Below are 12,151 nucleotides of genomic sequence, written 5' to 3' on the forward strand. Positions count from 1 at the left end.
ATCTGCTAATAATTTAATTAAACTTTGTTTCCTTAACAAAAATGTACCAAAAGGTCCTAAAGTGAACTTTAATTACTGATTTTGGTTTACTTTTGCTTTCATTTTGCATTTTTCGCTTTTTAAACTCATCTTTTTACTGGCATTTGCTTTGTGCCCTCTCTAGTTTTCTAAATTAAACTTGAAACACATTATTTTTATTTTCTTACGGTTATTTTTGCTCGTTTCGGTGAAATATGGCTTTATTGACAGTTGCTTTTAGATAAGAACGATTCTATTTCTAAATAGACGTTGATAAAATATGTTACTAAAATTTATCATTTTTTGAGAAAAATATGACTATTGTATACCTAAGATAACTACTTACCAAAAGAATAAAAACGTCTAGATAAAACGCGATCATACTAAATTCATGCCAATTTCTACTGTTAGAGCTTACCTAGTTGCCTATGTAAAACCAAGCCATGTCTGCCAAGTTCCATACCTTGGAAAGTTTCCTGGCACTGAGAACATGCCAAAAAAATAACAAACACAGCTTCATCAACGTTAAGCTGGTCGACCGGTCTGGCCTAGTGGGTAGTGACCCTGCCTGTGAAGCCGATGGTCCTGGGTTCAAATCCCAGTAAGGGCATTTATTTGCATGATGAGCAAAGATATTTGTTCCTGAGTCATGGGTGTTTTCTATATATTTAAGTATTTATATATTATATATATCGTTGTCTTAGTACCCATAACACAAGCCTCCTTGGGCTTACCGTGGGTCTTAGTCAATCTGTGTAAGAATGTCCTATAATATTTATTTATTTATTTAAGCTTATTTGATCTTTACAACAGGACTAACCTCTTTGTAAGATCCTGACCGAACTATTAGTCATCTTTTTACATTTCCATCAAGAACGAGTTTTTCTTCTCTACCGTACGAATTTTTCTAACCTAATCTAACCGAGGTTTGAACCTAAGATTTTTACCACCACCACCACCAGTCTTATATGGATATTCTGGTTGCATATCGTCTATCATGTTTTGCATCACTCACATTTATATATTTACATATTTGTTAGCAAGTGATGACCATAATGCTGCCACATGTAGTAGTAATAATAGTAAAACGCTTTATTGTACAGAAATCAAAACAAAACAGGAATAATAATATTCGTCATTAGTACTAAGGTGAACATCTCTTTTACCTACATGTACTTGCTTATTGTGGTTATCTTTCAAATAATCTCTATCTACGTTTACGAAAAATTTACTTTTTTATCTAGAACAGAATTTCAATCAGAGACAAAGCTAAATGGTTACATGATTATATAAAGTTCCTGAGGTTTCGCGTCTTAAATGATCCCTATAAGTTTATAGCTTTTAGCCAGCTGCATTTTGAGGTCGAGGGTTAACGTTATTTTAATTTCTCTCCCGGGAATTGCCAAAAGGGTATAACACGTGGCCCGAAGGTTGGGCCAGATGAATAAAGAAATGAAGATAAATTAGCCTTCTGGCTTTGACGCACGGTGAAATCGGACGCGATCGTTTTGCGATTTTCTTTCCCTGAACAAAGAGTCTTAACGGGTAGCTTAGATTTAATATACAACATGTAATCATTTTCATTGTTCTTGATTGTATTTATTTTGAGTTTAATAGCTTTTGGCAGGTATCTTTATAAACTGGTTACTTTGTAAAACGTTGTCAAAGATTTGTACCGTGAGAAGAGGCCAGTTCGTAATATCTTCTATAGCAGTGCCATAATTGTTATATTTTAACATAATGTAAGGAAGAGATTTAATTTATTCACAAAACATCACTAACTACAAACATATTTAATCAGCAGGCTCCCAGAAAAACACTCGACTCACACTCGAGTCCGATCCTCGCTATAATATTAAGCACGTCGAACATAAAATACCAAGAAAAAATGCTAATATCCCTAAGGGCGTATTGCAGTATACATCAATAAACATTTTTATGAAGCTAAAGTCCGCTACAAATTCGTTCCCGAAAACTGTAGGAAATCAGATATGCATAAAAGATCACCGAAAATAAACAGGCGAACATATGGAGCCCGGGTAACCGTAGCTGGGTTTATTGGACTGGGAATCCTTATCCCTTTTTACGCTATCTTGTAAATCTAGGGGATTAAATCGGGGAAATATTACGGTAATAACACGCACCAACATTCGAGTTTCAGTTCGTCATTAATATTGTTTTTATGGCGTCTTTATCGCTGTCAGTTTTAAGTGGGCTTGAATAACTTAGATCTCAATATTGAAGAGGGGTTGTTTATTTGTTTATGTAAATTTTTTAGATAGATGAACCTATTTAAATATCGTCGTGTTTCAAATAACGTGATTTTAGGCTTTGAAACATTTAACGCCTCTCGTGTGACTTGAATATCTACCTCTGGGATACCTGCCAGGTCTGCCAACTGATCGGAAGCTTACTTCATTGCGGTTACTAAAATATTTCCAGCATATCATTGATTGTTTTAAACACCTAATGGCAGTCATGTATTTATCTAAGAGCTGGACTATCTCTATCCTGTGCCTACTTTTATTTATCTACTGTAATTTTATCAGCTCTGCTTTGCCAACAAATAATTAAAACTACGTATTACACAAATACTATCAAGTAAACTAAAAAAGTAACTGTTACTGGAAACCCAGAAAAAGATTTAAAACTACATTTTAAACAGGAATTAACTAGGTACGCCAAATACCACCGTATTTCACTGTTAACTTATTCCAAAGCTCCATTTAAACGCGGTTTCCTTATCCGCAAGTCAAATTCCGAGCAATATTTGCGTGACAATTTAAACGGAATCCTGGCGTGTGCTCACCCGAGCGTCTATCGATGTACGAACTTCGGTTAAAGCTAAACAACATTTAACGATGACGGAGCGAAGTTAATACTCGTAGCGTCTGGAGAAAGTACTGGCGATTACTTTATAACACGATTTGGAAGTTGGATTAATTAGAAATGTAGAGAGTTTGGAGTTCTAGACAACTTATCTAATAGGCTACGAGATAAATCTCTCTAAATTACTGAATTAATTACATTGACCTATCTCGTAAGCCTATTAGATAAGTTAAGTCTGGAACTCCAAACTCTACTACATTTCAAATAATCCAACTTCCAAAAAACAGTTACACAGTTAAATCTCTCGATATTACTGAATTAATTACATTTGCCTAACTGTAAATGAAGCGAACGCCTGTATGAGAATCGTAGTATAAGGTAATCCGTGACCTCACCTTACCTTTCGACGATGATCGTGACATCAGGATTTGTCAACTTTTCTCACTGTGCACTTTGGTATAAGGTATTTAGGCACGTTACACATATTACGACTTATGGTGATTCTTAGTAAAAAAATATACGGGTAATACGGGTTGCTTTCATCACTCAGTTGAGGCAGGTCTATTTATTGCAAACTGTACACGTCCTCTCTTCTATATTTTTCTATTTTTTGATAACACATTTTTATCTTGTACATACATATTGTATTATCAAAAGAACTGACGGTTAAAAGCTTGTTTTACATCATCATTAAAATTATTTTTTAGTCACTTTTGAAGCATAAGTAATATAATTTCGGCGTAAAAGTTCAACGTTAGCTCTTAATTGCTGCCGTAAAATCTTTGTTTGTGTCCAAAATCACCGAAGTTCCGTTCGTTACCGGCCTGCATTCTTCTCGAGCGAAGCTTCTTTTCATCTTTAGGTACAGATCACTTACCGCACATTGGTGTTGCCGTAACTACAGTGATATTCCAAATACGTTATAGTTAACTGACAGTAATTTGAAAAAAAAAACCGTGATTCAGCCGTTTTCGTGATAATGTTAACAAAAAACCGGCCAAGTGCGAGACGGACTCGCCCACCGAGGGTTCCGTACTTTTTAGTATTTGTTGTTATAGCGGCAACAGAAATACATCATCTGTGAAAATTTCAAGTGTCTAGCTATCACGGTTCATGAGATACAGCCTGGTGACAGACGGACAGCGGAGTCTTAGTAATAGGGTCCCGTTTTTACCCTTTGGGTACGGAACCCTAAAAAGGAGTAGAACCATGAAAATAAAAGAGCCGAACACAGCCCGTAATATTACAGACGTTAAAATCAAATGACTTTGTCATCCAATGTACTTAATTCTAAATTTGAGCGCAACCACTCATGTCAATTTAGGATATCAACAAAAAATTTGTTGTACCTATGGGTAACATGACCTGTAATAAAGGTATAATAAAGGTGTAGATGAAATTGATCTATGTGGTTCGTAGGAGTTTTCAAATTAAAGAGAGCATTAGTATGAAACAAATCAAACTATTTTATGAATATATTTTGATTTGTGTTATTGTGGAAACACTACTATGTATGTAAATTTTTGAATGACATTTATTTCAGTTTATAAAGAGAGCTATTTTTTATTACGAGTCTTCATATTTGGTTCAAAATGGGGTCTATGGGAGTTAGTCTACGTCTTCCCCAAAGTGCTCCATTTTATTTCACCTGGACGTTTTGTTTCGGCTTTCGAGAAGTTCTTACTACTGTTTTAATGATCGCGCAAAACTGCCGGATCGGATTTTTTCAAGTGAGCAACAGTTGGCAGGGTTTGTTGTAAAAGTAACCTTAATTTAATGTTCGGCCGAGTTTTGCGAGCATTTAATTAACTTTGCTAGTAGAACAGAAGGTAAACAAATCAGGCAAACGAGTGTATATAATACGTTATTGAAGGCCGGGTTATTTAGTAATGAAAAAAGGCACGGTTTTAGTCCATGCGTTGTTTTAGGACTAAGTAAATATGTATATACCTTTTATCATTTTGCGAATAAGAGCAATGTCTTAAAATATGTAGACATCGACACACTGACACACTGATACGAATATTTATTATTATTCACGTTTTATTTTCACTCGTATGTGTATAGGTGCATTTTATATAACAATTTAATAAATAAATAAATAATAAATATTATACGAACATTCTTACACAAATTGACTCCCCCACGGTAACGGACTATATCGTGTATATTGAATTTAAAATACATCCAGACTTTTCAACCCAACCATGTACGGATGTAGGTATTTAATTAAAATTAATTTATTTGGTTATTTTTTTATGAATAGTTATCGCGGTCCCCGAAGACAATTTCATTTTATAAAGTAGCAACAATACCTACAACCGAAATAATAATTTACTTATTTTAAATACAAACGAGCAAATGTACAATAGGCGTAATTAGTACAAAAAAAACAATACATTAGCAAAATACCATGATCAAAAACCATAAAGACGTGCCTTTGTCTGAAGCAGCGAATCACATCCGAGTTTCACAACAAAAACAATTAATCGGTACCTTCCTACCTTGGTATTAGTTCGCTGGCCGAGTCAAAGTTGGATAATCCTTTTGTGGACATTTGGGATTAGAGAATTCTATACGAGTAATCATAAAACAATGGTTTTCCTATTTTGCTACAAGTATTTATTATAACGCTTGTTAAGTGTTTTTTACGCTATTTATTTTTTGCTCTTATTAGTGTACTTACTTAGTGTAGGTTATACTGAATATGTTTTATACATAATTGAAAAGAATATTCCATTGAGAACATTAACGTATAATTCGCGCAAAAATTGAAAAAAACAGCTCATAATTTCACACAAAATCTCTTATCATAAACACACACTCTTACACAAACCAACTTTAACACTAAGCAAGGCTAGATTAATAAACTAATGAAACTATGCCACATATTTAATATACCAACCTATAATCACACAAATAATAAAAAAACCGAGAGAGAAAAAACTATGTAATTGTGTTCATCGTCAGAAATAACTAAAATGCCCTTGCTAGGAGTCAAAGAATTTAATCTTCGTACCATTTCGTACCTTGTCACAGTGACAATACATATGGAAGTCATTAGGGAACTCATACTATTGTTACTGTGACAAGGTAGGAAATTCAACTAGGGAACAAATCAAATTATTTTTATGAAATATTTTGATTTGTGTTTTTTAAGTTGTCACACTACATTATTATATAAATTATGAACTGAAATAGATATCATACACTAAAGAAAAAGTGACCAAGTCCACCGGTGGCCGAGGCGGGAATCGAACCCGCGTCTTCAGCTTACGCGGCTAACGTCCTGAACACTAGACCACCCGACCATGGCCGTACCCGTCTCAATTTCTCTGGTGTATGCTATCTTTGAAAGGCTAGGCGCCTTTGACCAACTCTAAGGGCGAACAGTACGTGCTTGCACCTAGCTCCTATACGAATCCCTTTTTTTGGATTTTTCTTTAGTGTATGATATCTATTTCAGTTTATAAGGTAAGAATTAGTACTAAAATTACATTCCTTGACCTTACCAAGGAACACCAACTTAGTAGCCAGTAGCCACCATCATTTTGATTGGGGCCCATTTCTCAACAGCTTGTAACTTGTAATACAAGTGGAGTCCCTTTCTAACAAAAGCTGTCAAAAAGTGACATCCGCTTGTATTAAGAGTTACAAGCTTTTGATAATTGGGGCTTTGGCACACTTTATGGCGCTATTCAGAATTGCGTATTACCGATATTAATATTTCATTAATTTCAGAACTGCAGTATAACCTAATGGTTAACGTTATTATTTAATTACAGCCACTATTGTACTCCGAAAATGTTGTTGGCAAAGCATTCACGTATAATTACTCATTCAATTAGGGTTAATGTCTTTTATTATATTATTGTCCATTGAACTATTATTACTAACGTATAGAACCGGCACAGAGAACCAGTATTTTGCGCCATGAGTTGCTGCCGTTTTGGCATCAAACCATAGAAGCGGGGCTAGAGTCTCGAGACCTAAACGCGTAAGCGACATGAATTTTGCGGCGCTTACGACGTTTTGGTCGCGTGTTACAGGTTGTGATTGCGACAATTTCATTGTTTGATATGTAGTCTCTATAGTAATAATAACTCAGTGTTATTGTCATAGCAATTTTAACAGCGCATGGTGTACACCGTAAAATAGATTATTTGGAAACAGGAACTCAATATGAAAACTGACGTTATTTAATAAGATGTTAAGCAAGTTAAATTAGGTATATGTAGTATGTAAGATTAAAATGTTTACATCCATGTATAATATAATAGGTTTAATAATATGTACCTGTTATTGACGCGTAAATGTACCATTTACCAACTCGATACTCTTGCACCGTCCCACCTTCCAGGGACCTCGACCAAGGCTGGGTCGGCCGCCGCAGCGGCCGAGCACCTCAAACGGCGCAAATATGCTGCCATTGATTGTGGTTGCATGTTTGAGCCGTTTGGGATGGATACCCTCGGGCCTTGGGGACCCGGAGCACATGGTATATTTAGGGAGCTAGCGAAGCGTCTCATTGATGCTACGGGTGACCAGAGGGCTGGTTACTTCCTTGCTCAGAGAATTGGCATCGCAATTCAGCGCGGCAATGCTACCAGCCTTCTGGGCACCTTACCATCCGGCGCCGACCTAGCTCCCATTTTTTACTTGTAAATATATGTAGATATTTTTAGTTAATTTAATTATTTATGTTTTTATATTTTTATGTTTGTTAGAAATAAAAACCACCAATAAATCATTATTCATTATTCATTAAAAAAGTGTCGCTGTCTTAATTTTTAAGTGACGGTTTATTGTTCATATGTCTGCGTATTTTTTTAGGACCAATAATCAGTAACCTAATGATTTCTTTAAATGCCCAAGCGAAACGACAAAACTCATCATATTGAGTAGGTACTTATCATAATGATTAGATTACTTATAGTTGTGGTTAAATAGTTAAGATATAATTTTAACTGACAATAACTAGCTATAATTAACGCAGACATATTTGCTATATGAGACGGGACAATTTATAAGAAATTTAGGATTTGTCATGCGGCAGGCCCAGAGTTTTTGCTCTTATATATTTAATCTCATTGTTTTTACCTTAAATTCCGACATTTCAGCTGAGTTGCACCAGCTGTGGTCAGGGAAAGACTGACGTCCCACCAAAATATCAACGGAGATCTAAGTAGACAACACTAAACTCGAACAACAACAACGCGAATTTAGATTATAAAATTGTTCAGGGTAGACACGGAAATTACCACTACCCGTTAAAGTTTAATGTTTATTGTCCACGGCACGACACGCAACACTCACAATATCCGCACACTGGTCCGAAGATATATCCGCTGGTTTCAACATTTGAATCACTGGTCCCCAAGTAGATGATGATTTGTATCCGTCCTCTCTATTGACATTTTAGGGTGTTTTTTTAAATCGCGGTAGACCCGTTCGTATAATTAAATATGTGTTCAAAACGCGAGAGTTTAAAGTGTTAAATAAAATATTTTTATATACTAACGAAAACAACCTTACTCGCGTTATGTGTTTCATGTGTAAGTTTAAGATATTTTGTTTGATATTAGTTCTCTTTTGTTTCAGATAACAAACTATAAACTCGTGACATTCCGCCATGTCCCCGCCTGCTCCGCTCGCCCCCGAACGACACCACTCCCTCCGGCTACAGACTGACTCCTACCTATACAGTTGAGCTCTAAACATGGTTAAGTAGTGTAGCATAAGACTTACTATAGTACAATGAGCTTATAAGTTAAGTGGATGAACGAGATGCCTTACTACGGGTATCGGGAGGGGGAGTCGGACTCGGGAGGGGGGTCTGAGTCCGACGGGGGCGGGGACTCGGAGGGGGGGATGAGTACGGAGAGCTCGGCGGGGCAGGGGCTGCCTTATCCCGGGTTCACCCCCGTGGCGCTGCGGTACCTGACGCAAGACTCGAGGCCGAGAAGCTGGTGCCTCAAGCTGATCACCAATCCATATCCTTTTCAATGTGATTTTATATCAATTACTAAAAGGCAAGTGCTTAATCCATACTAATATTATAAATGCGAAAGTGTGTATGTCTGTCTGTCTGTATGTCTGTCTGTGACCTCTTCACGCTTAAACCGCTGAACCGATTTAGTTGAAATTTGGTATAGAGATAGTTTGTGTCCCGGGAAGGACATAGGATAGTTTTTATCCCAGAAATCATCCTTTAAGAGGGTGAAAAGGGGGGTGGAAGTTTGTATGGGAAATCAATAAAAAGCAGATTGGGTGAAAAATAAGCTACCCCAATTACTAACTCCATCACGCAGACGAAGTCACGAGCAAAAGCTAGTATTATTATAATTGTACCTCTTCAGTTAACAAACTGGTTGGTAACATATAAACGTACAAAGCACTATTCAACAGAAATGATTTTATAATCCATGCAAAATTAATTTCAGGCAAAATTAATGACTAACTAGATCTCACCATACAGAAATACATTTTGGTTTGTATATTTTCTGTTAGCAATGAGATGAATAATAACTTGGTGTAATTGAATAAAATGTTTATAACAGATCGCGATAAACTAGCCATACAGTGTTTACGCAGCATGTCGTACCTATATTATCATTCACAAATTTCATAATAAACATAGTTATTCTGGAAATGGCTGGACAATTTTGCCGCTGGTGATATGGACGAGTATATAAACAAAATTATTTCTCTAATATACTTACAGCTTAAATTTTTTGAATACTTTGTAAACTCGATTTATATAACTACGTTATATATCTTATAAAATGAATGAATGAAAATTATGAATTATGAAAACAATGTTTCCTAGAATTGAATGCCTAATGTGCCTATCAACTTTGTTACATCAATTATTCTACAAGAGTCAGTAGGACGATTTATCTTGACACTAACTACAAATAAACCTAGTCTGTGAATAGATAACTGCTGTAACTACCCGTTTACATAGTTCAGTAATTTGTAAAAATAGCTTTAGCCAAACGCGTGGCCGTACATCGGCCGGTATTATTTATTTATCCCACGGGGGCGGGACAAGCGACGTTTCTTCAGCCAAGTTCTTCATGTGATTGTTTTGAGGTCAGACCTGAGCTATTGCTTTGTAGCTGCGGTACATTATTAACAAGGCCCTGAATAATGAGCCGAAGCAGACGTATTCGGGCAGATGAACAGAACTGCAATATGACTTTGTAATTTTATAAAGATATATCTCTCTTGACAAGTTTTTCTTGAAAAACACGACAATCAACAAAATTGACGAATTGATTAAATTTTTATATTATTTCAGCAAAAAATGGAATAGACATAGCTCTGATTTGACGTCAATCGAAAATCTAAATTATATTTTTTACAATAACTATTATAGAATAGAATAGAATAAAATAGAATACTTTATTCGTAAACACACACAGACAATAGACATACATTAAAAGAACATGAAAATAAAGTGCCACGAAATGGTCCCATCTCAGCATGCTGCTGGCGACTTCCAGCGCTGATATTCACGTTATAATTTGTTTAGTAATTCATGTATCACACATGTAATTATTCAAGCGAAAACTTTATTTTATGTACAGGTACAATAATAATGGCATGTCCATCAGAATCAGCTCACTGGCGTAACTCAAGCCTACCCGTTTCACATGTAAATTTGTTCGAACGAACGTCAGGCTGCCCTGTTTATTTGTTCTGTCTGTCCGTCTGTCCGTGTGTCCGTCTGTCCGTCTGTCCGTGTGTCCGTCTGTCCGTCTGTCTGTCTGTCTGTCACCAGGCTGTATCTCATGAACCGTGATAGCTAGACAGTTGAAATTTTCACAGATGATGTATTTCTGTTGCCGCTATAACAACAAATACTAACAACAGAATAATATAAATATTTAAATGGGGCTCCCATACAACAAACGTGATTTTTTTACTGTTTTTTTTTCGTATTGGTACGGAACCCTTCGTGCGCGAGTCCGACTCGCACTTGGCCGGTTTTTATGCTTTGTTCTCACAAAGCTTAGCACAATCGGATTAGGACTAACCTCGAAATCTCTGGAACAGTCCTGAAATTTGCCGCCCGCCTTGGGAGCACGCCGAATATGAAATTAGACTTTTTCTTCGATGGCGGCGGTTCCTCGAGGTCCCAAAATGTCAAATAGTGCGGATATGAAAAACAGACCTTTTATTAACATAAATACCAAATGTCAGGACTGTTCCAGAGATTAAGAGGTCAGTCCTAATCCGATTGTGATAGCTCTCAAGAGAACAATACAGTTTGAAATATTGACTTATAATATGTACTGCTGCAGGCAACGATGCACAATTTCTGTTTAATATGTTCCTCTTCGTTTTACTTACAATATTTTACGTACATTTATTTTACTGTAATGTAGCATAGAGCTTTCAGCGAATACTTAAAGAAAACTTCAATAAAAATCTGCTTAAAATTTAGTGTGCGTGGAAAATAGTTATTTGTTTTACAAGGGGGCAGAGTTGTTGTTACCAGGCTGACATTTCAAAAATTACAATCGAATTTCAGTCTTACTTATCGAAAATAGAACACATGTTTGAAGTGCCGTATGCGGAAAACATATATACCCTTAGCCTGGTAAAGGGTTAACCGCTCGTGCTAATATTGATACCCGAGCAAGCGAAAGATTCCAAAATTGAACCACGACCGTAGCGAGTGGTTCGAAAAGTAGAATCTTGAGCGTTGCGAGGGCAAGCCGTGAGTGAAACACAAAGTTTTTCACATACCAACGCGAGGAAAATACTAACTTTAAAATAACAAACAAAATCAAACCAAATCCAATCCAAATGAACGTTATTAAATGGGCCATTTTCAACCAAAAGGGTACTTATTGTCGCTTGTCTGTAAGGCGCTATTTCCAGCTTCAATTAGAAATCAACCTTATTGACAAGCGACAATGTGGTACCTTTTGGTTGAAAATGTCACAAATATTTATCATTCAAAAGTCAATTCTATCAGCCAACACAAGGAAACAACTCAAAATTTGCTTCAGAATACTTTGCCACACATGTGGATAAAATGCAACTTTCTCGTCAGTTCTTGTACAATAAAAATATATATATATATATGTATATATTATATTATTACATTAAAAAAATATAATTATAAAAAAATTATACCAGCTGGTGTGGTGAAAAAGCTATTACTCAACAGTAATCACATACGAGCTTGTATAGGTATCTAAATAATATGGTATTTATTTTACTGACTAGTCAAACCAGTTTTTCTTTTCGAACAACTGTCAAACAATTACCTTTACATCTGTAGTTCCAA

The 12,151-nt window shown here is 36.0% G+C and overlaps 1 protein-coding gene and 1 long non-coding RNA gene across 2 annotated transcripts in view; one reads left to right on the plus strand and one right to left on the minus strand.

Moving 5' to 3' along the window:
- LOC134744433 (uncharacterized) overlaps positions 1-8,848 on the plus strand; it is an 82,494-nt gene extending 73,646 nt beyond the window's left edge. Inside the window, exon 3 of the long non-coding RNA XR_010128089.1 lies at positions 8,449-8,848. This is a non-coding gene — a long non-coding RNA (uncharacterized LOC134744433). The remainder of the gene's footprint in view (positions 1-8,448) is intronic.
- Positions 1-12,151, minus strand: part of LOC134744406 (mitochondrial glycine transporter B-like) — a 373,541-nt gene that overhangs the window by 255,258 nt on the left and 106,132 nt on the right. The window lies entirely within an intron of this gene.

Source organism: Cydia strobilella, chromosome 9 (genome assembly GCF_947568885.1).
Source record: "Cydia strobilella chromosome 9, ilCydStro3.1, whole genome shotgun sequence".
Taxonomy (NCBI): domain Eukaryota; kingdom Metazoa; phylum Arthropoda; class Insecta; order Lepidoptera; family Tortricidae; genus Cydia; species Cydia strobilella.